The sequence below is a fragment of the Canis aureus genome, chromosome 11 (assembly GCF_053574225.1).
Source record: "Canis aureus isolate CA01 chromosome 11, VMU_Caureus_v.1.0, whole genome shotgun sequence".
NCBI classification, from domain to species: domain Eukaryota; kingdom Metazoa; phylum Chordata; class Mammalia; order Carnivora; family Canidae; genus Canis; species Canis aureus.
Genome location: NC_135621.1, coordinates 25656532 through 25683960, shown reverse-complemented (window position 1 = coordinate 25683960; position 27429 = coordinate 25656532). Strand labels below are relative to the sequence as shown.

General features: G+C 47.9%; 1 long non-coding RNA gene across 1 annotated transcript in view; it reads right to left on the bottom strand.

Annotated features, from left to right (window-relative positions):
• The window catches only part of LOC144323602 (uncharacterized), a 59499-nt gene extending 45158 nt beyond the window's left edge, over positions 1 to 14341 (bottom strand). The window contains exon 1 of the long non-coding RNA XR_013389004.1: positions 13923 to 14341. This is a non-coding gene — a long non-coding RNA (uncharacterized LOC144323602). The remainder of the gene's footprint in view (positions 1 to 13922) is intronic.
• Positions 14342 to 27429: the final 13088 nt, after the last annotated feature.

The following is a 27429-nucleotide window of genomic DNA, read 5'->3' as shown; positions in this document are numbered from 1 at the left end:
AGGGGCGCCGGGAGGCTAAGGGGGTTAAGCATCTGCCTTCGGCTCAGGTCATGATCCTGGGGTCCTGGGATGGACGTAGGACTCCCTTGCTCAGCAGGGAGACTGCTTCTCCCTCTCCCTCTGCCTGCCGCTCCCCCTGCTTGTACTCTCTTGCATTCTCTCTCTGTCAAATAAATAAATAAAATATTTTTTTTAAATAGGGATGCATGGGTGGCTCAGTAGTTGAGCATCTGCCTTTGGCTCAGATCATAATCCTGGGGTCCCAGGATCAAGTCCCACATCAGCTCCCTGCAGGGGGCCTGCTTCTCCCTCTGCCTATGTCTCTGCCTCTCTCTCTGTTTCTCTCATGAATAAATAAATAAAATCTTTAAAATAAATAAATAAGAATTAAAATATTACAACAGTCAAAGACAAGGGACACTGATGCAGGGTGCCTCACCTAGCAGCTGATTGCTAAGACAAAGAGGCAGGTCTCCAGTGCACTCTGTCTGCCTGGGAGCTCAGGTCTTGGATCAGCGGGTCCCTTCCCCCACAGAGATGAAAGGCCACAGCTGGCCCTGCCTCCAGTCCTCCAGCAGCCCAGGCGCTGGCCTGGCATGGGGCTCACCTACGCCCCCAGCTCAGTGGAGACAGCTGTTTTGAGTTGCTTCCATAACCTCTTCCAGAAGCCTCACCAGACAGGCAGTCCAAGAATGGGTTAGCCCTTTTGGAAGGAAGTCCAGAGGATGTTGGGGCCTGAGGGTACCACACGGCAGAAACAGGCAGGTCTAAGGAAGAAGTCACCCTTAGCATGCGGCCTTCCGTGTCTCTGATCTGGAGCGAGTGGTGGGGGATTGCTCAATAGTGGGGACACCGAGTCTCTCCCAGGCACACTCCCAGCACCCCCATCACATACACACAGTGACTGAGTGGACATCTCCACACAGGGTCCGATCCTTTGCAAGCAGCCCCCTGCCAGGGAGCACACTGATTCTGCTAGCAATGCCACAGACCAAGCTTTTGTGATCTGTCTGCTGAGCACACAGTGACTATTTCGAGGATTTCATTATCTTTTCTGTAAACTTTACTAGACTATAATTTAGACAATCCCCCTCAAAAAAATGTGTGCTTGTCTTTAAGTGCACCACTTGATGAGTTTCGATAAATATATACACTTACAAAACCACCACAGGGCACATTTTTAACTGTCCTCAATAATTGTCTCATTTTCATCTTTGGGAGGTGAATTTAATTTCTGGAAATATGCAAAAGCCATAACAACCGAGCCTGATCCATAAGCATACTGACCAAAATAACTCTCATCATTTAAGATCAAAAACAAGGCAAAATGCAAATATGGCCACAAAGTAAGTCATTTGTTGTGTAGTTTGGACTATCTCTGAGATTTCTTTTCTTTTCTTTTTTAAATAGATTTTATTTATTTATTCATGAGAAACAGAGAAAGAGGCAGAGACATAGACGGAGGGAGAAGCAGGCTCCATGCAGTGAAACTGATGTGGGACTCGACCCCAGGACTCTGAGATCACGCCCTGGGCCGAAGGCAGATGCTCAACCGCTGAGCCACCCGGGCATCCCTCTGAGGTTTCTTTTTACGAGAAATTCCAAATATATTTTTTCATCAAGGATATGACCAATGTTAATATTTAGAAATCACTGAAAACAGTTTGCAAAGGTTTATATTTTACACATCCTTCCACCAAATTATTAACAGCCTTCTAGGAACCAAGCCTTCCGAGTCAGATATTCACTGAAATGTAAACTCCTGGGGTTAGACACTTGGCACAGTCCAGTTCTCTGTGACTGTACGGATTAGTGGTAAAGTTTCCAGAACTGAGGCTAGTGCATTCTGAGCCAGCCCTGCGCGCTCTGTGCCATTGCGCAATGTCCAATCACCTCTCCAGTGGAAACTCAAACGCTTTCTATAGTACACTTTGCCCGTGTCACACTGTTAGGAAAGAAAGCCCCAGTGTGTAGAATATTCGCGCTGACCACGTGCCCGGGGCAGCCTAAACCTTTATGCGAATTCACTGTGCGGCCTGACTCGTCCCTACTCTAGGAGGAAGGAGGCGAGGCTCAGAGAGGTGAAGTAACTCGCGCAGAGACACACGGCAGGCAGTGCCCACTGGGATCCAGACCGGGGCAGTCGGGCTCCCCACCCCGAGTGTGTACCCTTGCTGCTCGAGCACAAAAGAACTTTCAGTAAAGTCACTGAACTGTTTCCAAGTGGGGCCCCAGGGGCAGAAAGAGCCAACAGTGACATTTCCGGGTGCCAAGGTGGCAGGTGGTCAGTGGCACTCAGTACGCACATTTGGGTCTGTCCTGACCCAGGGATCCTGATGTTCTGTGGGGGATAGGTTGTCTGAGACTCCAGCAAGGGCTCTAGAACACTCTCCACAAACACGCACATGGGTACACACACACCCCCAAACACACACAGGAAACCACACAGTCCACGGGATCAACCCGATTGGGAGCCTGCCCTGCTCCCCTGCCCCACCCCAGGGAAATTTCTCCTTATCTAAAGTTTTTTAATTTTTTAAAAAATATTTTCTTTATTTGAAAGACAGAGAAAGAGAGAGAGGGAAAGAGCATAGAGAAGAGCAGAGGGAGAGAGAGACAAGCTGACTCCACAATGAGCGCAGAGCCTGACGTGGGGCTCTATCCTGATATGGTGACCTGAGCCAAAAGCAAGAGTGAGACACTTAAGCGACTGAGCCACCCAGACTCCCCAAAGTTTTAGAACTTTTGATTTGCTAATTCCAATACCTGAAATGTTTGGAACAATAAATCACTGTTTTCATCAAGATCAAATGTCCTAAAAAAAAAAAAAAAAAAAAAGATCAAATGTCCTGGGGCACATGCATGGCTCAGTGGTTGAACGGCTGCCTTTGGCTCAGGTCATGATTCCAGGGTCCTGGGATCAAGTCCTGCATCGGGCTCCCCATCTGCTTATGTCTCTGCTTCTCTCTGTGTGTGTCTCTCATGAATAAATAAATAAGATCTTAGAAAAACCCAAAAGATCAAATGTCCTGTACATCCTTGTCTCCTTCTAGTCCCTCCACCCACCCCGCCACCCCAGTACAAAGCCACGCTGAAATCCTGAGAATAAATCTGTCTGACAGGTTTGAGCCCAGTGGGAAGCTCGTGCTGACAGCAAGTAGGCAGAGGCTGAGATGACCGGCTGTGAGCATCACTCATCTGTTCGCTCAGCTTATTAAGGGCACCTCGGGGGTCGGAGCTTTGAGGGGAACAAAGACCCCTCCCCTTGCAGAGCACCCATTCCAGCAGAGGGAGACAGAGAACAAATAATAGGCAGGAGAAGCCTTGCAATCTGCTCGGTAGGCGTTACAAAGTGATGACGAGAGGACTTAAAAATATAAGTTCCAGGAGGGTGAGGGGGATCCAGATGTCGAGCAATTTGGAGTCAGGTGGTCAGGGCAGACCTGGGGGAGGAGGTGACATTCAGGGAAAGCCTCCACGGAGGCAGCACAGCGGGTCACTTGGGTAACTTGGAAGGACAAGCTCTGGTGCCAGGGCTCTTCCTGGGTAAGGACGGAATATGCCTGGCATGTCCCTGGAGGCCAATGTGGTAGAGGAGCTCAGAGAGGTACAGGGCCAGGGGCACATCACGGGGGACCTGAGAAGTCGTTGTAAGAACCCTAGCATCGGGGACGTTGGGTGGCTCAGCGGTTGAACGCCTGCCTTTGGCTTGGGGCGTGATCGGGGGTCGCGGGATCGAGTCCCGCATTGGGCTCCCTGCAGGGACCTGCTTCTCCCTCTGTGTCTCTGCCTCTCTCACAGTCTCTGTGTCTCATGAATAAATAAATAAAATCTTACAAAAAGAAAAAAAAGAATGCTACCAACACGAAAGAAAAGGAGCCACTGCGAGGTTCAGAACAGGGCATCACTCGGGCGGTTGAGAAGTGACTCTAGCAGATGAAGGAGGAGCAGCTGATGGCAGTGACCCAGAGGGGACACGAGGGTGGCTCCACCGGACAAGACAAGGGAGTGACAGACTCTGTATTCTGATGCAGAGCCAAGGGTGGCTCATGGCAAGATTGGCTCTGGGGTGGGGTTTTGGCCCAGGGAGAGCCGCAGCCAGTGGAGTGGGGTCAGGCTGGGAGGGGACCAGGCCTGCGGACAAGACGAGGCAAGTGGATGGGGACAGCTGCACAGGCCCGTGCAAGCAAGGATGCTGGCAAGGCACCTGAGCGCACGATGGCGGGGGGCTCAGGGAGAGGTTCCTGCAGAGACAGAAAGGTGGGGGCTGCGGGGCGCCGGTGGCAAAGCCCTGAGAAAGCACTAGGGAGAAAAGGTGAAATACAAAATTAATTTCTGGCTCATGCAGAGACGTTAATTTCACCCAAAGAAAGAGGAGGCCATAAATACGTTCATTAGGGCTTTACAGAAAATCCAGTTCCCATGTACAAATGTGGCACAAGCTGTAATGGAGTAGATGGTATTTTCAGCTCTTTGGGGGGCCTCTTTATACTGTTCTTTCTTTCTTCTTCAGATTTAATTTTCTTTCTTTCTTCTTAAAGATTTTATTTATTTATTCATGAGAGACACAAAGAGAGGCAGAGACCCCAGCAGAGGGAGAAGCAGGCTCCATGCAGGTAGCCTGATTCAGGACTCGATCCCAGGACTCCAGGATCATGCCCTGGGCTGAAGGCAAGAGCTAAACTGCTGAGCCACCAGGCATCCCTAATTTTCTTTATTCTAGAAAGCAACAAAGCTGGCAGAGGGCAGGAGGAGGAGGAGCAGAGGGAGAGGGATAAGCAGACTCCATGCTGAGTGTGGACCCCAACGCAGGGTTTGATTCCATGACCCTGAGATCATGACCTGAACTGAAACCAAGAGTTAGACGCTTAACTGACTGAGCCACTCAGGTGCCCCTCCCCTTGATTGTATTCTTATCAGTTTTTATAACACAGAAAACCTCGTGTCCCATGAGAAGCCTTTGTAAGCTATGCAACTTACAATTATGCTGGCCTCTCCAAATGACCAAAAAGTCTGCACATTTTTGACATCGAATCAGAGGAGATGAATATCATCTATTTTAAGACAAAAATTTGATTCTGATTGTCACTAGACATCTTATTTCAGAACTTGCATTCTTGTAGCATTTCCTAGTTTACACCCATAGTCTAATCTGATGCTGAAAACCCTCGTGAGGCGAATTGGAAAGCATTCGCTGAATGCCTGACCCACTTTCCTGGGTACGGGCCATGAAGCCAGAGGATTCAGGGACCTGGCCCGGCAGCCTCCAAAGACGCCAGCCAAGCTCCCTGGCTCTGGGCCCAGTTCTCTATTTCTTGTGGTTCTTCTTGATTAAAAGGAGAAACAGTTCGGCTGGAAGAAAGAGAGTCAGAAAAGATGGAGAGAGCCTGAGGAAGCCACAAAGAAAGGGCAAGAGTAGCTCTTAGACTCCCACCACTGGGAACACCTGGGTGGTTCAGGGGTCGAGAGTCTGCCTTCGGCTCAAGTTGTGATCCTGGGATCCCGGGATCGAGTCCTGCATCAGGCTTCCTGCAGGACGCCTGCTTCTCCCTCTGCCTGTGTCTCTGCTCTCTCTGTGTCTTTCATGAACAAATAAATAAATAACATCTTTTTAAAACTAAAAAAATAAACTCCCACCTCCGGAGACCCCAAATCAGATCAGATCAGAGGCTACAGTCTGGTGCAGATTGAAAAGATACTACATTTGAAAGGGTAACATCTATCGCCATCCTGCTGCTCCTCCGTCACCCAGACCCTCCACTAGACAGCACCCATGGAGCTGTGCTGCTGCTGAGTTCCTTCAAACACCAGGAATGACACAGAGCCTGGCCTCATCCGCAGCCTCCAGGATGCCCTCCGAACACATCTCCAGATCACTGTCTTTGACCTCCCTCCTCTCCCTCTCCATAAACAGTAGCCTCCATTTTGCCTCTGGAAGCCTCTATGGCCTACTTTAGAGAGGGCGGCCTCCATCTGAACCATACCTCCAAGCTAGATGGCATTGTCACAGAATGAGCCTCGATTGGAAAGGAAGCAAGACTAAGATTCCTGCACTTTGACTGGTCGGATATAGTTGGACACTTCTTCCCAAGAGCTGGACTTGGAGCATTTCTGCACAAGAGTCAGAAGATCTGGGTCTCCCCTGCATTTGTGGGGTGATGCCGAAGAAGTCCTTCATCCCCATTAGATGGTGATGCAAATTTTCTGGCCTGTCTCAAAGGGATGTTGTGATCCAAAAAGAACATCCACTCACTCAGCAAATCTTTTTTTTTTTTTTTAATTTTTATTTATTTATGATAGTCACAGAGAGAGAGAGAGGCAGAGGTCACTCAGCAAATCTTTGAGTAGTTATGCATGTAAAATGGTGACCAAATAAAAGAGATTATTACTTTTTTTTTTTTTTTAAGATTTTATTTGGGGATCCCTTCGTGGCTCAGTGGTTTAGCACCTGCCTCCAGCCCAGGGCGTGATCCTGGAGTCCCGGGATCGAGTCCCACATCAGGCTCCCTGCATGGAGCCTGCTTCTCTCTCTGCCTCTCTCTCTCTCTCTTCTCTCATGAATAAATAAATTAATTAATTAAAAAAATAAAATAAAGATTTTATTTATTCATTCATGAGAGACAGAGAGAGAAAGAGAGGCACAGACACAGGCAGAGGGAGAAGCAGGCTCCATCTAGGGAGCCCGACATGGAACTCGATCCGGGGTCTCCAGGATCATGCCCTGGACTGAAGGCGGCACTAAACTGCTGAGCCCCCGGGCTGCCCAGAGGTTGTTACTTTTCAACAGAAGGCAGTAAACATCTTGTCCTATTGGTCTACAAGCTCCCCAATGCTTATGGCACCCTGAGCTGTCAGCTGAGAGGGGAACATCATGTACAAAGTCCTATAGGGGCTTTAGGTACATGCCAGCCAGTTTTGTTTGGTTTTGTTTTTTAAGCAAGCTCTACGCCCCCCATGGGGCTTGAACTCACAAACCCAAGATCTCAAGAGTTGCATTCTCTACCGGTTAAGCCAGCCAAAAGCCCCAACACTTGCCAGTTATTAAGAGAAGAAACTTTATATGTTCTCATTCATTTGGGGAATATAAATAATAGTGAAAGGGAATATAAGGCAAGGGAGAAGAAATGTGTGGGAAATATCAGAAAGGGAGACAGAACATGAGAGGCTCCTAACTCTGGGAAACGAACTGGGTGGGGGTGGTAGAAGGGGAGGAGGGCGGGGGGTGGGAGTGAATGGGTGACGGGCACTGGGGGTTATTCTGTATGTTGGTAAATTGAACACCAATAAAAAATAAATTAAGAAAAAGAGAAAGAACAAAGAGTAGTGAATGCCTGCTACGTATTATCCACTATCCTTTTTGTCTTTGGAGGTGGTGGTGGGGTTTTTTTTTATTAGCTGGTATCCTTCTGTAACATTTCTTCTTGCTTCTGAAAAGTTAGGGTAATGTCAAACTATTTCCATTGAACAACCAAGTCTTGGGATAAGGAGTTAGTTTGATAATCACCTCCCACCCCCCACCCCGTGGTGGTAAAGGAGCTTTTCCTGCCTTTCTCCCTCTTGTTTTTCTTTCTGCCATTGACTTTACCTATTATCATTTATAATAATTATAGGTTCAAAATTTCTCAAATTTAATGTACAAGCACTTCTCAAGCTGTATACTTTTGACATGACCCCACTGATATGTGAATCCAACTTTACTTCTGTTAAAAGTTCTCCCAGACTGACTGTAATTGCTTCTTCTCGCCCCAAACTTGAAATCTGTAAATATTTGGGGTGCAGTGCGTGGGTAGCTCAGTCGGTTAAGCAGGTGCCTTCAGCTCAGGTTGTGATCTTAGGGTCCTGGGATCCAGCCCCATAAGGGACTCCCTGCTCAACGGGAAGTCTGTTTCCCTCTCTCTCAAAAAAAAGAAAGAAATCTTAAAAAAAAAAAAATCTGTAAATCTTTATTTTTTATTTTTTTAATTTAATCTTTAACTTTTTGTTGAAGTACAGTGTTGTATTAGTTTCAGGTGTACAATACAGCAATTCAACAAGTCTATACATTATGCAGGGTTCATCATGACAGGTGTATTCTTCATCCCCTTCTTCTGTTCCCCCCATCTCCACTACCCTCTCCCCTTTTTGTCTGTTCTGATCACTGCTGTATTCCAGCACTTTGAACAGTACTTGACACACACCATGTCCCATCACATCTAAGATGCCTTTGTACTGTCAAGTGCACCATTATGTTTTTGTTAAAGATTTTTTATTAATTTATTCACAAGAGACACAGAGAGAGGGCAGAGACATAGTCAGAGGGAGAAACAGACGCCCCACAGGGAGCCCGATGTGGGACTCGACCCCAGAACTCCAGGATCATGCCCTGAGCCAAAAGCAGACACACTTGGCATCCCAAGTGCACCAATATTTATGTACCACCAAGAAAAAAGTCTGATGGTTAAACTATGATACTCATGGATAGTAAAATTCATCCCTGATTTAAGAGATGCTAAACTGTAAAAAAAAAAAAAAAAAAAAAAGTGCAGTTTGTGATCAAAGAAAAAAAGATCTGGGGCACCTGGATGGCTCAGTGGCTGAGCGTCTGCCTTTGGCTCAGGTCGTGATCCTGCTTCTCCCTCTATCTATGTCTCTGCCTCTCTCTGTGTGTCTCTCATGAATAAATAAATAAATCATCTTTAAAGAAAAAAAGATCTTCAATAAGTATTTTCTGAATGCACACGATTGTGCATAGATTTCATTTTATATGCTCCTGTCTAGCTAAAACTAAGCTACCTGAGGGCAGAGTGTGTCCTCTGCACCCCGCATACCTGTGCTAGGCCTCACGTCGTGGAAGCTGTTCAAAATGTTTGCCTTAGGTGATGCCCACAGTAAGTCCTCTGAAATACTGAGGGGAAGAGCACACTGTTCCAGAAAGTGGATAGCCATCTCTAGTATTTGGACAAAACTACCAGCAAAGGAGGGGCCAGAGGATGGGGAGCTGGTGTGTAATTAAGGACAGAGTTTCAGTTCTGGAAGGATGAGATGTTCTGGAGAGACATGGAGGGGGTGATCACACAGCAATGGGAATGCACTTAGTACCACTAAAGTGTATATTTAGAGGGGCACCTAGGTGGCTCAGTGGTTGAGCATCTGCCTTTGGCTGAGGTCGTGATCCCAGGGTCCAGGGATTGAGTCCCACATCAGGCTCTTCACAGGAAGCCTGCTTCTCCCTCTGCCTGTATCTCTGCCTCTCTGTCTCTCATGAATAAAATAAATAAAATGTTTAAAATAAATAAAGTGTACACTTAGAAATGGTTAAAATGGTAAATTTTATGTCATGGATATTTTACCACTATAAAAAAGAAGAAAAAATCACCACAAGCAAAACCATTGAGGGATAAGTAATATGTCTTAATAACATTGTGTCTTTAGAGCCAGACAGGGATTTACAAAAATGTAAAACTCCACTCTACATGGTTTTAGTTCTGGAAAATAGTTGTTCTTCATCAAAACATGCCACTTATGTTAATATTAAATGGATTTATTATAATTTTCAAATGCATCAATACATATTTTTTATATTTCTCAGCTTTGAGATCAATAGATGTCATCTACAGAAACCAAAGCTGTGTGGTCCTTGATATTTTGCAAGTATAAAGGGGACCTGATATGCTTGGGAACACTGGCTTAGTGCAAGAGACAAACAAGCAAATGGGTGAACACGAAATTAGGAAACTGTCCAATACCACGAGCATATATTGATAGAAAGGGAAGGTCTCGGGGAGCCAGGGTGACTCAGTTGTTTCAGCATCTGCCTTGAGCTCAGGTCGCGATCCCAGGGTCCTGGGATCAAGTCCCACATCAGGTTCCCTACATGGAGCCTGCCTCTCCCTCTGCCTGTGTCTCTGCCTTTCTTTCTGTGTCTCTTATGAATAAATAAATAAAATCTTTAAAAAAAAATTTTAAGAGTATTTATTTATTTATTTCAAAGATTTTATTTATTGTGATTCACCACACACGTTTATTTATTTGAGGGTGGCTCAGTGCTTGGAAGGCTCTCTAAACAAAGAATGAAACAAACCAAGAAAATTTGTAAAGGGGAAGTGGGATGGAGGGAGATAAAGAAGCAGGGAGGGGCAGACAGCCAAACTGTGCAAAGGTTTCCCTCATAGGCTTCCAATTAAAGTCTTCATTAATTCCTCTTTCTACCAAAAGAAAGTTAAACAAAAGCCCAAAGTTATGGAAACTGGATACATTTGGCATTTAGGTAAACTAGGTACATCTTTATTTATGAATAATTAACAGAAGCAGCTGTAAAAATCAACTTCACTCCAGCCTCCAAAATGAACTAACCTTTATTCCATAGAGCCTGGGCTATTCCAAGACTAAACACACATGAACTTTCCCAAGGAGGGCCTGCATCCTGGATACAAGGCCGCAGACGTAGCAAATCTCTTCCCAACTTACAGGTATCTCCTGCCACCTTTATAAAACAGGGAGATGCACTTCTTTCAGAACAGTCTTATACTGAATATCAAGCAAGTTAGTGTCTCCTAGTTTATGTTGCACCATTTATTTACTACCCCTCCGTAATTCCAAGAATATTTTTAAATAAGTTGTCTCTCTCATGGTTATTTTTATTCTGTTTCAGAGGTCAAGGTAATAAGAGTAATGATAACAATAACAACTTCCATATTGAGTATATGATAGCAAAACTGTGCTAAATATTGTATATATATTAGAAAATTATTGCACATTAAACTAAATTAATAAAAACTAAATAATTATTTTACTGAATCCTACAATAGGTAGGATTTAGGTAGTTAGCTGACCACTATTATTTTTTAAAAGTTGACTCCATGCCCAACATGGGGCTTGAACTCCCGATCCTGAGATCAAGAGTCACGTGCTCTACCCACCAAGTCAGCCAAGTACTGTGGTATTTAGCTCAATTTAGAAAATACCTATGCATTATAAATCAATTACACCAAAATATAACTATTCAAATGAAATGTATGCAGCTTAATAAAAACTTGACATATTTTGCTATATGTTAGCAAATTGAACTCCAATAAAAAAATTTTAATTAAAAAAAACCTGACATATTCTTAAAATATATCATACCAAGAAGCTCGAAAAACAGTTAAAAATGCATTTGGAACATTTTGTCAGTCTCTATCTACAGAAGTGTTTTGACTGTGTATATAGGTACTGCTGGCAATCAGCTTAAGTAGCATTAAGAAGTTTTCTATCTATAATCTTTCTCATTGGATAATTTTTTAAAAGAGATTTTATCTATCCATTTTAAAGACAGAGAAAGTGAGTGCCTGCACAGAAAGAGGAACAGAGGGAGAGGGACAAGCAGACTCAACGCTGAGTGGAGGCCACAGATTCGATTCCAGTACCCCAACATCATGACCTGAGACGAAAGCAGCTGCTTAACTGACAGGAGCCACCCAGGAGCCCTCATTGAGTAATTTTTATTTTTTTTCAATTTTTAAAAAAGATTTTATTTATTCATGAGAGACAGAGAGAGAGAGAGGCAGAGACATAGGCAGAGGGAGAAGCAGGCTCCATGCAGGGAGCCCGATGTGGGACTCGATCCCAGATTCCTGGGATCACACCTTGAGCCAAAGGCAGATGCTCAACCGCAGAGCCACCCAGTCCCTCACGGGGGGGGGGGGGGGGGGGGGGCGGGGGGGGCAGCCTGGGTGGCTCAGCGGTTTAAGCAGTGCCTTCGGTCCAGGGCCTGATCCTGGAGACCCGGGATCGAGTCCCACACCGGGCTCCCTGCATGGAGCCTGCTTCTCCCTCTGCTTCTCCCTCTGCCTGTGTCTCTGCCTGTCTCTCTCTCTCTCTGTGTGTCTATGAATTTTTTAAAAAAGCCTGAAAAAATTTTGCATTAGATCTAAGTCTAGTTCAGATACACAGCATTATGTAGATTCCACCTGGTCTGGAAAACTCATCCCCACCCCCACCCAGAACTGGAAGTGGTCAGGGGAGAGGGGACACCGGGGTGCAGAGACTGCCAGAAAATCCATGAAAACTGGTCCTATCTTGCACACTGCCTCCAAGAAGGCTCGTGTCTCCGATGTAGGTTTGCTCAGAGCCAGCTCTGCAGCAGGTGCAGTACCGAGGTTGGAGAATCAGTGGTTGCTGACTGCCCCAGAGAGTGATAACGTAAGGGACAGGTGACAACACGGCCAAAGACAGACGAAGTAACTGCAAACAGGTATAAGTGAAGAAAACGAACACGGTGCCGAGCCAGGACTAGCGTTAGAACTTCAGATGTTCAGAAAGTAGTTTCTTACAGTTTTCCTACTTTGCTATCCTTATGGACAAGAGAAACTGTATACTCTCCTTTTTTTCTATCTGGCACTTTCTGTAATGATAAACTGGATGGATGAGACCAAGGAAATAGGAATCTACTTCTATGTAGCCCTTTATCAATCAAGAAGTATGTTCTCAAAATAATTAATTAATTAATTAATTAAAAAATAAGTATGTTCTCAATGATACAGGTAAGGTGGGTCTTACAGCTAAACGGGCTACAATAAGTCCCTTTCGGTCTTCTCTTACTTTGATGAAGCTTAATCTATCAACTATTGATCCCGCTTGGACATAGTTCTAGAATAATCAGACATCCCAAGACTGGCAGGGGATGCACTAAGGTAGGGGGCGGGCGAGAGGTGCTGCAAAACTGCCCCGGGGTGGAGGAGGTCAACTGCAACGCCTGAGTTCTGCGGGATGCCGCGCTCTTGGGGTCCCGCCGCGAGCCCCCACTTCCGCCCGCGTCTCTCCCCCATTCGGCTCGCGTGCACCCTGAACCCCGCAGCGCCCGCCTGGGTCCTCGCACCCAGGAGCCGCCTGCCCCGCCCAAGCCGCTTGACGGGGCTGGATTCGGAGTCTGCAGCGGCGGGGCTCCCGCTACCCACCCGCCCGCAGCAAGGGCAGCCGGCCGCCCCAGGTGCACCCCCCCACCCGCCTCACTGCGGGAAATTCTCTTTTGCCCAAAACCAGCCGCACAAGTCTCGATGGGGAGGGAGGTGCGCCCCGCACCCGAGGGAGTTCTAGAGGGAGGAGGCGGGGCGCTGCGGGCTTCGGGGTGACGTCCTCCCAGAGCCGAGGCGGAGGCGGAGGCGCAGCGAGGACCCCCCGCCCCCGCACACGCAGACACCCGCCCAGCTCTCCTCCGCCTGGGCACCCCAGTCCCCGCCCCGAGCGGCTCCTCCGGCCCCCACCGATTCCCGGGGCGCGTGCCCGCCGCGCGCTCTCGCCCCTCCCCTTCCCCCACCGGCCCCCCACCCCGTGCGCGTGCCCGCCAGGCTCCCCCGGCGCCCATCTACCGTGACCTCTCACACCGCCTTGCCCGCGCCCCCCGCACACTTGAAAGCAAGTCAGGGCGCAGAGCCGCGGGAAGGACCTGAGGCCGGGCGGGTGATAGTGGGTGGGGGCGGGGGAGCGGGAATCAAATCGAGCTGAATGGGACCCCCGCCCGTGGGAAGTGTTTCCCCCACCCGCGCGGCCTGGGGAGGCGGGGTGGGTCTCGGTCGCAACCCGAGGGCCTTGGTGGACATATTTTCTGGGCCCACCTGCGGGCCTCGGAGCGTCCCTGCTGCCCACCTGGGCACTCGGCGCTGGAGGAAGTCCCGAGACGGGAAACAGCGCCAAGTGGAAGGGTCGTGGCCAAACCGCAGGTGAGTGGCGCTGACCTGATGGACCCAGTTCAGAGCTCTGTGACCCCGAGGCCCCCGAGAAAACCAAGCCTGCACCTCCTGGGCCCGCAGCGCTTGCTGAACGAAGGAAGCGGACGGTGTGGGGGCGGCTCACATCCAGCTCCTGGACCGCGGGGCCACACCGGCCTCAGTGTTTGGAAGAGTTCAAGAAAGGACAACGTGCCAGGGCCGAACTTTACCTCCCTCACGTGTTGCCGGCCTCCTCACCTGCTCTGGGAGGTGGATGTGATCAACCCTGATCTGTGTCACTTAGTCGTCTTTCATTTTCCGAGGCCCATCGCCAGGACCATCAAGGAAGCAGAGATGCTTGCACTGGGAATCATTGCTGGCATCCTCATAGTGATGTGGGAAACAGGGACAACAGAGAGTTTAAATTTCCTTACTCCGGGGCAGCCTGGGTGGCTCAGCAGTTTAGCACCTGCCTCTGGCCCAGGGCCTGATCCTGGAGTCCCAGGATGGAGGCCTGTTGGGGCCAGGCGGGAAGGGAAACTCCTCAAGATGGCGGATGCGCCAAAATGGCTGAGGTTCGTGTCACCACCTCCACTTGGGACGACAGCTTGAGCAGACCCTTACACCTCTCCTTTGGACTTCCCCAACCGAACCCAATGCCCTTCAAACCCCAGAGGAGGAGGTCACCTTTGACTGGCTGGATTGCAAGCCTTCCTTTGCATATGAGCCAACCAATAGGAAACCGTCCTGCCTTACAACGTTATGTAAACCCCCGACCACCTTGTCTTGGCGCGACTTCCTCGACTCACTCTCTCCCCCGTGAGTCGTGGAACCTCGCCCGAGGGTGCCTGCAATAAAATCTGTTCTTGGACCCTCGCTTGCCTTGGCGGTCTCATTTCCATCTAGTTACTAAAAAACTTAACAAGTCCCACGTCGGGCTCCCTGCTTGGAGCCTGCTTCTCCCTCTGCCTGCGTCTCTGCCTCTTTCTCTCTCTCTCCCTGTGTCTCTTATGAATAAATAAAGTTTTGTTTTTTTTTAATTCCTTACTCCCTGCAGCCCATTGACAAATCCTTGCAACAACCCTTTGGCCCAGGGATGTGATTCCAGAATCCTGGGATCAGGTCCCACATCCGCTTCCTGCATAGAGCCTGCTTCTCGCTCTGCCTGTGTCTCTGTCTCTGTCTCTGTCTTTCATGAATAAATAAAATCTATAAAAGAAAGAAAGAAAATCTCCTTTGGAAACTTTATCTCTACCTCCCCGCCCCAGATTATCTGTTAGCAATCATCCTGCCAAAGGTATGACCTGCCCAAATACACCTGAAGGTCACTACTAGGGTTTTACTACACAGTAATAAATGACCTTTTCCTAACCGCTGGCCCCTCAAGGTCCTGGAAACCTTGCTTCCAAATTCCTTAGAGAATACGCTATTCCCTAACCCCCTCCCAACTTGAAAGCATATAATTAGGGATGCCTGGGTGGCTCAGCCTTTGGGCGTCTGCCTTTGGCTCAGGACGTGATCCCGGAGTTCCAAAATCAAGTCCCGAATGGAACTTCCTGCGAGGAGCCTGCTTCTCCCTCTGCCTGTGTCTCTGTCTCTCTCTGTGTATCTCTCGTGAATAAATAAATACAATCTTCAAAATTAATTAATTAATTAATTAATTAATTAAAGTAAAATTAAAAGGAAAGAGTCAGGTTTAATCCGATCGGTAGTGAAATGGAATAGAGAGGCCAGGCAAAAATTGGTCGAAACAGGCTTTTAATGGGACGCTCTCGGGGGAGGTTCCGCGGCCCACAGGGGAGGGAAGGAGAGAGCGGGGAAGTTGCGGGAAGTCACACCCAGGCAAAGGGCAGGGGGTCTACAGAGTGTCTTAGGCGGGAAGGTGGGGGCAGGGCAGCATTCCGATTAGGGCAAGGATTTTAGGTCTTTGTAAGCTAAGTTAGGGTAGGGAGGCAAGTTGGTCTTGTTGGGAAGATGAGGGTAGGGCTGCATTCCAGTTAGGGCAAAGGTGACAGGTCTTTGTAAGCTAAGTTAGGGTAGGGTGGCAAGGCGGCGTTATTGGGAGGTTGCTGGCCTGGGGTCCCCCGTTTTGTGGTCCCCAGTCTCGTCAGCCCAACAGAAAGGAAGCATATAATTGGCCACTCCTCATGACCCTGAAGCAGCTCTTCTTACCCACGGGTCCTGTCCAGGTGCTTTAATAAAACCACCTTTTTGCACCAAAGATGCCTCAAGAATTTTTCTTGGCCATTGGCTCTGGACTCCAACATCTTTCCTCCATCAGACCATACTAGGAGTTGTTGCAGGAGAAGAGACGGAAGAAACATGCTGGACCCTGACGAGAGAGCAGAAGGCCAGCTGAGGACAAAGCACAAGCTGACACCTGGCTAACCCCTGCCTCCACTCTCAGATGGGAGAGGTACGACATTCCTCAGGCACTCCAGGCTGCCCTAAAGCTGAAGGGAAGAAACAAACCAAACAAAAAACTCCAGGAGATTAACTGATAGGGATCACAGTCCTGAAAGATTTACAAATGGTTTAGTGATTTACAAGAGAAGAGTATTCTTTTTTTTTTTTTTTTTTTATTCTGAGAGACACAGAAGAGAGAGACAGAGGCAGAGGGAGAAGCAGGCTCCTCGCAGGGAGCCTAGCATGGGACTCCATCCCAGGACTCGATCCCCAGACTTGATCCCAGACCCCAAGGTTCAAAGGCAGACACTCAACCGCTGAACCACCAGGTGCCCCAGAAATGAGTATTTTTATCAATAATCAATTATCTGGAAATTCCCAAGTATCTTAATGTCAACTCTATGCTGCAGGGGAAAAACAACCTTAACTTGACAAAGGGAAGGCATCTGATATCTTGTAGATCCTCCTTAGCATATAAAAGTTCTTTTGAGGGACACCTGGGTGGCTCAGCAGTTGAGCATCTGCCTTTGTCTGGAGCTGGGGCTGGGGTCGCGATCCAGTGATCCCGGGAGCAATCCCCATCGGGCTCTCTGCAGGGGCCTGCTTCTCCCTCTGCCTCTGTCTCTGCCTCTCTCTGTGTGTCTTTCATGAATAAATAAATAAAATCTTTAAAAAGTAAAAAATTAAAAAAAAATTAAAAAGTTCTTTTGAAAACCTCCCATTTTCTTTACCTCCCGCAACTCCCAAGTACACAATCAGCCACGTACACAATCAGCCACGTCTCACAACCCCAGGGCAGCAGCTTTTTCTGCCCAGGGCTCCTGTGCCCAAGCTTTAAGAAAATGACCTTTCTGCACTGAAGATGTCTCAAGAATTCTTTCTTGATCTTCCACTCTGGACCTCACCTACATTAAAAAAAAAAACAAAAAACCTTACCTCAGACCCCACCCGTGAAGTTTCTTCCATGCCAAACCAGGCAGTCTAGACTTTGTGATGGGAAAGCCACAGAGTTCTGTGGGCTGGGGAATGATGTGGCAAAATGATGGTCTTACAGAAATCCCTCTAGGGTAAAGTAATGGTCCCCAGATTTAGGATGGCAGAGACCAATGAAATAGCAACGACAATGAGAATGCCACAAACGCTTTGCATGCTAAACACACATACATTCTATGGCTTATGGATTCCATCACTTGGTCTTTACCCCACAGAAATCCAAATATATTTTCCCCAGAAGATGTGACAAGAATGTTCTTAGCAGTAAGATAAGGTAGCTCCAAACTGGAAACCACCTGTGTTCATCAGTAGTAGAATGAAGAAGTACATTGTACAACATTCATGTTGTGACCTATCACACAATGAGCATGAGTCACTACAGACTCACCAACGTCATGAAGAACAAAGGAAGCTAGACACAAAAGTGTCCCTACTCTATGACTCCAATTTTTTTTTGAAGATTTTATTTATTTACTTGAGGGAGAGGGAGTGAGCTAGAGGGAGAGCACAAGCGGGGTGGGGGGGGGAGGCAGAGGGAGAAGCAGACTCCCTGCTGAGCTTGGAGCCCCACATGGGGCTTGATCCCAGGGCCCCCCGGAATCATGCCCCGGGCCAAAGGCAGGTGCTTAACCCACTGGGCCACCCAGGCACCCCTCTATGACTCCATTTATATGAGGTAGAACAGGTCAACCCCAATCTATGTTGTTAAGTGTCAGGTTAGTGATAACACTTGAGGGGAGGGTGATGACCAGAGACTTCATGAGGGGCTGAGACTTTCCAGTTCCTGATCCACCTGCTGTGTAAGGATGTGTTGAGTTTGTGAACATTCATCAAGCTGTACATTGAGGAGTATGTGCACTTTTCTGTGTTATGTTCTGCCTCAAGAAAAATTAACTTAAAAATATCTTTGCAAGGGCACCTGGGTGGCTCAGTCGATTAAGCCTCTGACTCTTGAGGTGCCTAGGTACCACATTTGGTTGAGCACCCAACTCTTGGTTTCAGCTCAGGTCATTGATGAAATTTTGGAACATAAGTGGGGTCCAGAGCCAACAGCCAAGAAAGAATTCTTGAGACGTCTTTGATACAAAAAGGTGGTTTTATTAAAGCATGGGGACAGAAAGAGAGGCTGCCCCAGGCCTGTGAGGGTTGGCTGATTATATATTTGCAGAGTTGGGGGAGGTAGAGAAAGGAAGATTCCAAAAGGACTTTCATATGCTAAGGAGGACCTACAAGATACTGGAGGCTTGCCATTGTCAATTTGAACATTGCTCTTCCCTCTAGCAAGGCATTAACATTAAGACAACCGGAAGCCTCCTGAAGAATGTCACACAGATCCCACCCTGGGTGGGGGTCTTTTGCGGGACATCAGCTGAGCTTTGTCCTCAGCTAGCCCCCGCTCCCTCATCAGCCCTGCATCAAGTCCAGAGTCCCAGTCCGTTGGGACTCTCTCTTCCCTCTGCCCTGCCCCCGCCGAAAATATAAATAAATCTTAAAAAAAAAAAGCATCTGACTCTGAATCTCAGCTCAGGTTTTGATCTCAGGGTCATGAATTCAAGCCCCACATTGGGCTCCACACTGGGCATGAAGCCTACTGAAAAACAAAACAAACCTTTGTACCTAGACCTACAATTGCCAATTTGTTGTGGGGTTTTGTTTTGTTTTGTTTTTTATAAGATTTTATTTATTTGACAGAGAAAGAGCGAGTGAGCTGTTGTGCCCAAGACACCGATGCAAGCGCATGTAGGGTTTATTTGCAAGCTCAAGCTTGGGTCCAAGTGTACCCGACACAGTGGAGCAGGGACGTGGACCCCGAAGTGGGTTACAGCTGGGTTTTTTATAGGCTGGTTTAGGGGATTTTCAGAAGTGGTGGAGGAATTTCTCAAGTTCTGTTTACATTCTGATATGGAGCTTTCAAGGGCATTGAGCTCTGTTCTCATTCTAATATGGCACTTTCTACCATGAGCATGGGCTCTGTTGTCTTTCTGATATAGGATTCTCTGCCGAGGGCAATTCTGAGCTCTGTTGTCTTTCTGATATGGGATTCCCTGCCGAGGACATTGAGGACATTCTGCAGTTTTTCCCGTAAAGTTCAGCTCTTATTCACAGGGGCCTAAGATGGCTGTACTTGTGCTAATGCTAAACTTTAGGTGGGATGGCCTTAATTTTTCTCAGCCTCCACAGAGCACAAGCAGGGGGAGAAGCAGAGGGAGAAGCAGGCTCCCTGCTGAGCAGGGATCTGGATGCGAGGCTCTCGATCCCAGGACCCCAGGATCATGACCTGAGCCAAAGGCCGATGCTCAACTGACTGACTCATCCAGGCACCTCTGCCAATTTATTATTTTGCAAAGTGAGGCTATTACACCAGAAAGGTAAGGTAATCAAATTTCAGGATACATGGCATCTCTAGAAATGCAATTAATTCACCTTTTGAGGGACGCCTGGGTGGCTCAGTGGCTATAACCAAAAATACAGAAGAGAAAAGTATTGTCGAGGATACAGAGAAATTGGAATCCTTGTGCCTTGCTGGTGCAATGTAAAATGGTGTAGATGCCATGGGAAACAGTTTGACCCTTTCTCAAAATGTTAAACACGTAACTACTATGTGACCCAACAATTCCACTCCTGGGTGTATATCCAAAAGAATTGAAAGTGAGAGGGATGCCTGGGTGGCTCAGTGGTTGAGTGTCTGCCTTGCCCCAGGGTGTGATCCTGGGGTCCTGGGATCGAGTCCCACATCCAGATCCCTGCAGGGAGCTTGCTTCTCCCTCTGCCTATGTCTCTGCCTCTGTGTGTGTGTGTGTGTCTCTCATGAATAATAAATAAAATAAATAAACTCTTATTCCTTTTTTTTTTTTAAACTCTTATTCTTAAAATAAGAATTGAAAGTGATAACTAGAACAGATGAACTCATATACCCATGTTCACGGCACCATTATTCACAACAGCCACAGGGTGAAAACAACTCAAGCGTCCGTTGACGAATGAACGGATACACAAAATGTATATGTACATATATATGCAATGGAATATCATTCAGACATAAAAAGCAATGAAATTTTCATATATGCTCAATAAGAACGGGCCCTGAAAACATGCTTAACGAAATAACCCAGCCACAGAAGGTCAACTATTATATGATTCCACTTACATGAGGTCCCTAGGACAAGCAAATCCATAGAGACAGAAAGTAGATTTTTTGTTTTGTTTTGTTTTGTTTTTTTGTTGTTTTTTAGAAAGTAGATTTGAGGTTACCAGGGTCTGAGAGGGAAAAGGATTAGGGAGTTATTAATGAATGGATAGAGTTTTCGTTGGGGATGATGAAAAAGTTCTGTATGTAGGTGGGTTGTACAGCCTTCTGAATGTGTTTGATGCCACTCGATTGTACCTTTACAAATGGTTAAAATGATAAATGTACTATGTGTATTTTAATACACACACAAAAAGCAAGCCTTAAAGAATGAGGCTGGAAGAGATCAATGCTGGAGATGGTAATGTGAAGTTGGGCACTGCTCCTCTGAAGCTAGAAAAACGTCTAAGCTCACCCAGGCAGATCACACAGCAAGAAAGCAAGACCAAAGATGAAACTCCAGCAAATATTTACATGTAAGGACTGCAGAGGAGCAGAAAGAAGGAAGAGGAAGAGAAGAGCTGTCAACAGATTTAAAAGGAATAGTTGAAAGGGCAAGGGAAGGGAGGAGAGGGAAGCCAGGAGATGTATCCTGGGACCACTAAGGAGGATCAACATGATGAATGATGTCCAGGGCTTCTGTGATGTCAAGGTCATCAAGGAAGAAGTGATTGAAAGAAGCCTTGCACGAGGTCCTTGGTCGGTCACCTTAGCATGAGTCATTTCACTTTACTTTTTAAAAAGATTTGATTTATTTGTTTGAGAGAGAGAGAGCAAGTACAAGGGCGGGTAGAGGAAGAGGGAAAAGCAGACTCCTCGCATCGCATGCCTTGCAGGGCTCGATCCCAGGACCCTGAGGGCATGACCAGAGCTGAAGGCAGATGCTTGACTGACTGAGCCACCCAGGCGCCCCAGTGTGAGTGGTAGAGGTGGAAGCAGCCCAGTGGCCCGAGCCACGAATGATGGTAAGAAAGCAGAAAAATCCATCAAGTTTGCATACTGGTAAAAAATAAATAAATATGGATCAAAGAGAAGAGAAAAAACAAATAATGGCTTGAGAGGCAAGTTGGCCAAAGGAATTGAGTTTGTTTGTTTAAGATCTAGGTGCTCTGGGGCAGCCTGGGTGGCTCAGCGGTTTAGTGCCGCCTTCAGCCCGGGGTATGATCCTGGAGACCTGGGATCGAGTCCCACGTCAGGCTCCCTGCATGGAGCCTGCTTTTCCCTCAGCCTGTGTCTCTGCCTTTCTGTGTGTCTCTCATGAATAAATAAATAAAAATATTAAAAAAAAAAAAAGATCTAGGTGCTCTGAAGTGAAAATGGAAAGAAGGGAAAATGATGGTACAGAGTCTCAAGAGACGCAGGAGATGAAGGCCTGTGAAGAACTGAAAGGAGAGGACACCCGAGTGGCTCAGCAGTTGAGCATCTGCCCCCCTCTCAGGGTATGATCCTGGGTCCAGGGATCAAGTCCTGCATTAGGCTCCCTGGATGGAGTCTGCTTCTCCCTCTCCCTGTGTCTCTGCCTCTCTGTGTGTCTCTCATGAATAAATAAATAAAATCTTAAAAAAAGAAAAAAAAAAAAAAGAACTGAAGGGAAAGATCAACACTGGTGGGATAAGAAAATGCCCCCTTCTCTAAGGGTGGAGATGGATACCATTACAGGGGATGGGGTCAGGCTTTGAAAACTAAAACTAAGATGTGTGGCCTAAAAAATGCAAGCATAGGGAGCCTGGGTGGCTCAGTTGGTTAAGTGCCTGCCTTCAGCTCAGGTCATGGGGCCGGGGATCAAGCCCTGCATTGGGCTCCCTGCTCAGCAGAAAGCCTGCTTCTCTCTCTCCCTCTGCTGCTCCCACCAGTACCTTTAGTTGTTCTACCCAATACTTGGTGTTAGCAGAGTTCCTACATTTTCGCCAGTCTGGTAGGTATGTGGTACCAATCAGTGTTAGGAGAGCAGAAACACTTGAGGTTTTTCAACAGAAGAAATTTATTTTTTTTTAATTTTTCATTTCTTTAAAGATTTTATTTCTTTATTCATGGGAGACCCAGAGAGAGAGAGAAAGAGAGAGAGGAAGAGACATAGGCAGAGGGCGAAGCAGGCTTCCTGCGGGGAGCCTGATTCGGGATCCATCCTAGGACCCCAGGATCATGCCCTGAGCCCAAGGCAGACGCTCAACCTCTGAGCCATCCAGGAGCCCCAGAAGGAATTTAATAAGAGAAATTTAGTAAGGGTAGTGTTGGCCTGGAAGGAAGAGTAATGTAGAGAGATTGTAAGATTAGTTATTGCAGAAAGTCAACACAACCCCTAGGACTACAGCGAAATAAATGAAGATTGATACATCCTCGTCATAGGTGGCTGAGAGCTGAGAGACGCACATGTGACAGTTTCTGGGAACGCAGAGGGGGCTACTCCCTTGGTCTTTCTGATACATTCACTCTAGCTTCTGAAAGTACCTCTTTGTAGCCTGTGGCTCCATGAATTCTACTTGAGCCTCCTAGCCATTTCTTCCACTGTCTTCATCTTGACAGCACACAGCAGGATCCGCCCACTCAACGAGGGTCAGAATCCTGGGAGTCATCCTGTTCACCTCCTCTTCCAGATTCCCACCTGCTGGCCAATGTCCTCTTTGGCCTCCTGTCACACAACCTGCCTGACACCAGACATGCCTCCCTCTTCTAGCTCCCAGCACATGATCTTACACAAACTGCCTGCTCAGGAATTGTTTCTTTAATGAATCTGAAAACATAAGGATTTCGGGACAGATGACCCATAAGATACCCTCCAGGGGCAGGGCACCAGGCTGGCTCAGTCCGTAGAGCATGCAACTCTTGATCTCGGGATTGTAAATTCAAGCCCCGTGTTGGGTATAGAGATTAGTTAAAAATAAAATCTTTTTTTTTACATTTTTTATTTTATTTATTTTATTTTTTTAAAGATTTTATTTATTTATTCATGAGAGAGACACACACACAAAGAGGCAGAGACACAGGCAGAGGGAGAAGCAGGCTCCATGCAGGGAGCCTGACATGGGACTTGATCCTGGGTCTCCAGGATCGTGCCCTGGGCTGAAGGCAGTGCTAAACTGCTGAGCCACCCGGGCTGCCCTAAAAATAAAATCAAGAGAGGGAGAGAGAGAGAGAGAGAGAAAGTGGCTTCCCTTTCCAACCCAAGGCAATGGGAGGACAGTGTGCTGATAATGCGGCTGTACCAGCTGCTGAATTCCCAAAATCTTTGCATGTGATGCTACGAGTCTCTCGTGCTCCTCTCAGGGACTCCCTGAACTTGCTGGCACACCGTAGCCTGGCAAGCGGGTGCATATTTTGAATATCATTCCAGATGAGTGAGTTTGTCTTTTTTTTAAAGATTTTATTTATTCATTCATAGAGAGAGAGAGAGAGAAAGGCAGAGTCACAGGCAGAGGGAGAAGTAGGCTCCATGCAGGGAGCCCGACGCGGGACTCCATCCCAGGTCTCCAGGATCACACCCCCGCTGCAGGCAGCGCTAAACCGCTCTGCCACCGGGGCTGCCCTAAAATTTTTATTCTTTTTTTTTTTTTTTTTTAATTTTTATTTATTTATGATAGTCACACAGAGAGAGAGGGGGGGGGGGCCAGAGACACAGGCAGAGGGAGAAGCAGGCTCCATGCACCGGGAGCCCGACGTGGGATTCGATCCTGGGTCTCCAGGATCGCGCCCTGGGCCAAAGGCAGGCTCCAAAACGCTGTGCCACCCAGGGATCCCTCTTTTTTTTTTTTTTTTTTAAAGATTTTATTCAGATGGGTGAGTTTGGGAGGAGACTTGGTTTCATTGAGTCAAGAACTGTTGGGTTGGGTGGACTCTATTTTGTGACTTTTAAGGCCTAATTGAAATCAAATGAGGGCAGCCCGGAGGGCTCAGCAGTTTATGGCCGCCTTTAGCCCAGGGCCTGATCTTGGAGACCCAGGATCGGATCCCATGTCGGGCTCCCTGCAGGGAGCCTGCTTCTCCCTCTGCTTCTCCCTCTGCTGTGTCTCTGCCTCCCTCTCACTCTGTGTCTCTCGTGAATAAATAAAATCTTAAAAAAAAAAAAAAAAGAAAGAAAGAAAAGAAATCAAATGAAAAGCCACTGTTGGGCAGCCCGGGTGGCTCAGAGGTTTAGCACTGCCTTCGGCCCAGGGTGTGATCCTGGAGACCCGGGATCGAGTCCCACGTCGGGCTCCCTGCATGGAGCCTGCTTCTCCCTCTGCCTGTGTCTCTGCCTCTCTCTCTCTCTCTGTGTCTCTCATGAATAAATAAATAAAATCTTTAAAAAAAAAAAAGAAAAGCCACTGTCTCTGGACAAAAGAATTAAAGGGGAAGTTGTGGGTATTCTCAGGAGGGGTTTACGATTTGTTTTTTTGTTGGTTTGTTTTTTGTTTGTTTAAAAGAAATCTAGGGGCACCTGGGTGGCTCAGCGGTTGAGTGGTTGAGCGTCTGCCTTTGGCTCAGGGAGGGTGTGATCCTAGGGTCCTGGGATAGTCTTGCATCAAAGTCCTGCTTCTCCTGCCTGTGTCTCTGCCTGTTTCTGTGTCTCTCATGAATAAATAAATAAAATCTTAAAAAAAAAAAAAAAAGAAAAGGGACGCCTGGGTGGCTCAGCTGTTAAGCGTCTGCCTTCGGCCCGGGGTGTGATCCTGGAGTCCTGGGATCGAGTCCCACATCAGGCTCCTGCATGCAGCCTGCTTCTTCCTCTGCCTGTGTCTCTGCCTCTCTCTCTTTCTCTGTGTGTGTCTCTCATGAATAAATAAATAAAATCTTAAAAAAAAAGAAAAAGAAAAGAAAGAAAAGCCTAGAGTCATCTCCCTCTACCATAACAACCACCATGAGGCTCTAAGAACATGTCAGGCCTTGTTCCAGGGCATGAAGGAGAGAGTAGGAGAAACAAGCTGACCTGGCAAAGAGTACTCAGGTCACTAAGTCTTAGGGCAGTAGGACAGGGCAGGGTGGCGGCCTGCAGTTGGCTCAGCGTGAGGACAGCAGAGCATGAGAGCATGGAGAGCTCCTTGGACTGTAGGTGGTGGAGTGCCAAAGACCTGGCTCCCAGCCCTGGGGCTACGTGCCAGCAAAGAGTTTTTAACAGCTCCAGAGTTTTCCAAGATGCCCTGAAGTATGTTGCTCCCCCTGAAGCTCCTTACACGGGGACCAGGCACAACACAATGACTCAACGTTTCTGTCCCTGCCCACTTGCAGGCATTCACATCCCCTCTGCAACCTCGGGCTGCTGGGATGCCCAGCTCACCTTGTTCTTGGCCATCACAGGTCACTGTTCCACTTAGCTCTGGCTGCATGCTCAACAGCACCATCACTGAATCTGTGCCCAAACAAAAGAGGGTCTGCTCAGTCTCAAAGCCTCAGGAGAGCACTGCCACTCACTTGTGCCCACTGCACAGGGCATTTGCTCAGAGCCCAGTCCAGTCTGGGGGAGTGAGAGGGACTGTCCTGAGGCTGAGCCAATGCAGGTCACCCTTTATCAAGGCCCGTGTGACCAGGGGTACATTTGGTTTTGTTTTTAAGATTTCATTTATTTATTTGAGGGATGCCTGGGTGGCTCAGCGGTTGAGCGCCTGCCTTCGGCCCAGGGAGTGATCCTGGAGTCCCGGGATCGAGTCCCGCATCGGGCTCCCTGCATGAAGCCTGCATGAATCTTAAAAAAAAAAAAAAAAAGATTTTATTTATTTATTTGAGAGAAAGAGAGTGAGAGAGTACAAGCAGGGGAGGAGCAGAGGGAGAGGGAGTAGCAGGCTCCTCGCTGAGCAAGAGTTACTGAGGTGGGGCTCAACTTCAGGACCCTGGCTGGGATCTTGACCTGAACCAAAGGCGAATAAATGCTCACCCGACTGAGCCACCCAGGTGCATTTGTGTAGAGTAGTGACCTCTCTATATGATTCCCACAGGGAAGCTGAAGGGGGTGTTGTGACAGTTGGAGGATACACGGGGCAGGGGCAAGTGATTTGGCAGGCAGGAAAAGGCCTTGGCAGCCTGAGAAAGGAGGAGCCGGTGACTGCCTGAGGGACAGGGAGGAGGGAGCAGATGCTGGACGCTGGCCAATTGGGCTGAAGGTCTGATGCACTAGAGGTCCCCACCTAGAGGTCAGACTAGAGACTGGTGCCAGGTATAAATGCGGCATCATCCATGAAGAAGAGATGTCAGTGGGTCCCCAAGGTGGAGGAGAAAAGAGCCCATTCAAAGCAGTCATGTCCCATTGGTTCTCTCACCCCAAGATCTGTCACCCCCAGCAAGGAAGCCAAAGCATCCTGGAACTAAAGGACACCACTGGGTGTGTACCTGTCATAGAAGTGGTCTCATCACCCCTAGGTCCAAGCAACCTCCCCAGACCCCCACAATTCAGGTAAGGGCCAGATTCCTTATCCCCACACCCAGCCCCAAGGCTCCCTCTTCCCCACGTTTTCTAGCCACTGACAACTTTCCTTGCACTGTGGCATGCCCTTGCCTGCCCTTCAGGGCCTGGGTCTTCTGTCTCCGCCTGGGAGAATTCACTGGGCAGTCCTCGCTCCAACCGTGCTTCACCATTTAAGGGGCTCTGCTGGATGGTGACCTCCGAGGGGTCACTTCTAGGCTTTTTAAAAAAGATTTTGTTTATTTATCCATGAGAGACAGAGAGAGAGAGAGGAAGGCAGAGACACAAGCAGAGGGAGAAGCAGGGGAGCCCGATGCGGGATTTGATCTCAGTCCCTGGGATCACGTCCTGAGCCAAAGGCTGAGCCACCCAGGCGTCCCGCTGACTTGGGGTTCTTCATCCTTTTCAGGGTCACTCTGTGCATAACGCTTCTTCACTTGGGAAGTTCCCCCATGTCCCCAGTTTACACATTCATTCACTTGTGCAGCAAATACTAAGGCTGGTTCGCGGCAGGCCTTCCAGGCAACAGTTAACCATTAGAGTCACTCCACCTTTATTTATTTATTTATTTATTTATTTATTTATTTATTTATTTATTTATGATTTTATTTATTTATGAGAGACACAGAGAGAGAGAGAGAGGGGGACAGAGACACAGGCAGAGGGAGAAGCAGGCTCCCTGCAGGGGGCCCGACGTGAGACTGGATCCCAGGTCCCCAGGATCAGAGCCTGGGCCGAAGGCGGGGCTAAAGTGGCCTGCCCAGTCTCTCCACCTTTAATCCAGGGGTTCGAGCCAGTGAGCATCCAGGCGGTGGCCCGCGCCCTGCGGCTGCTCCTGGTCCAGCGCGGGAACGAGGCCAGCTTGGAGA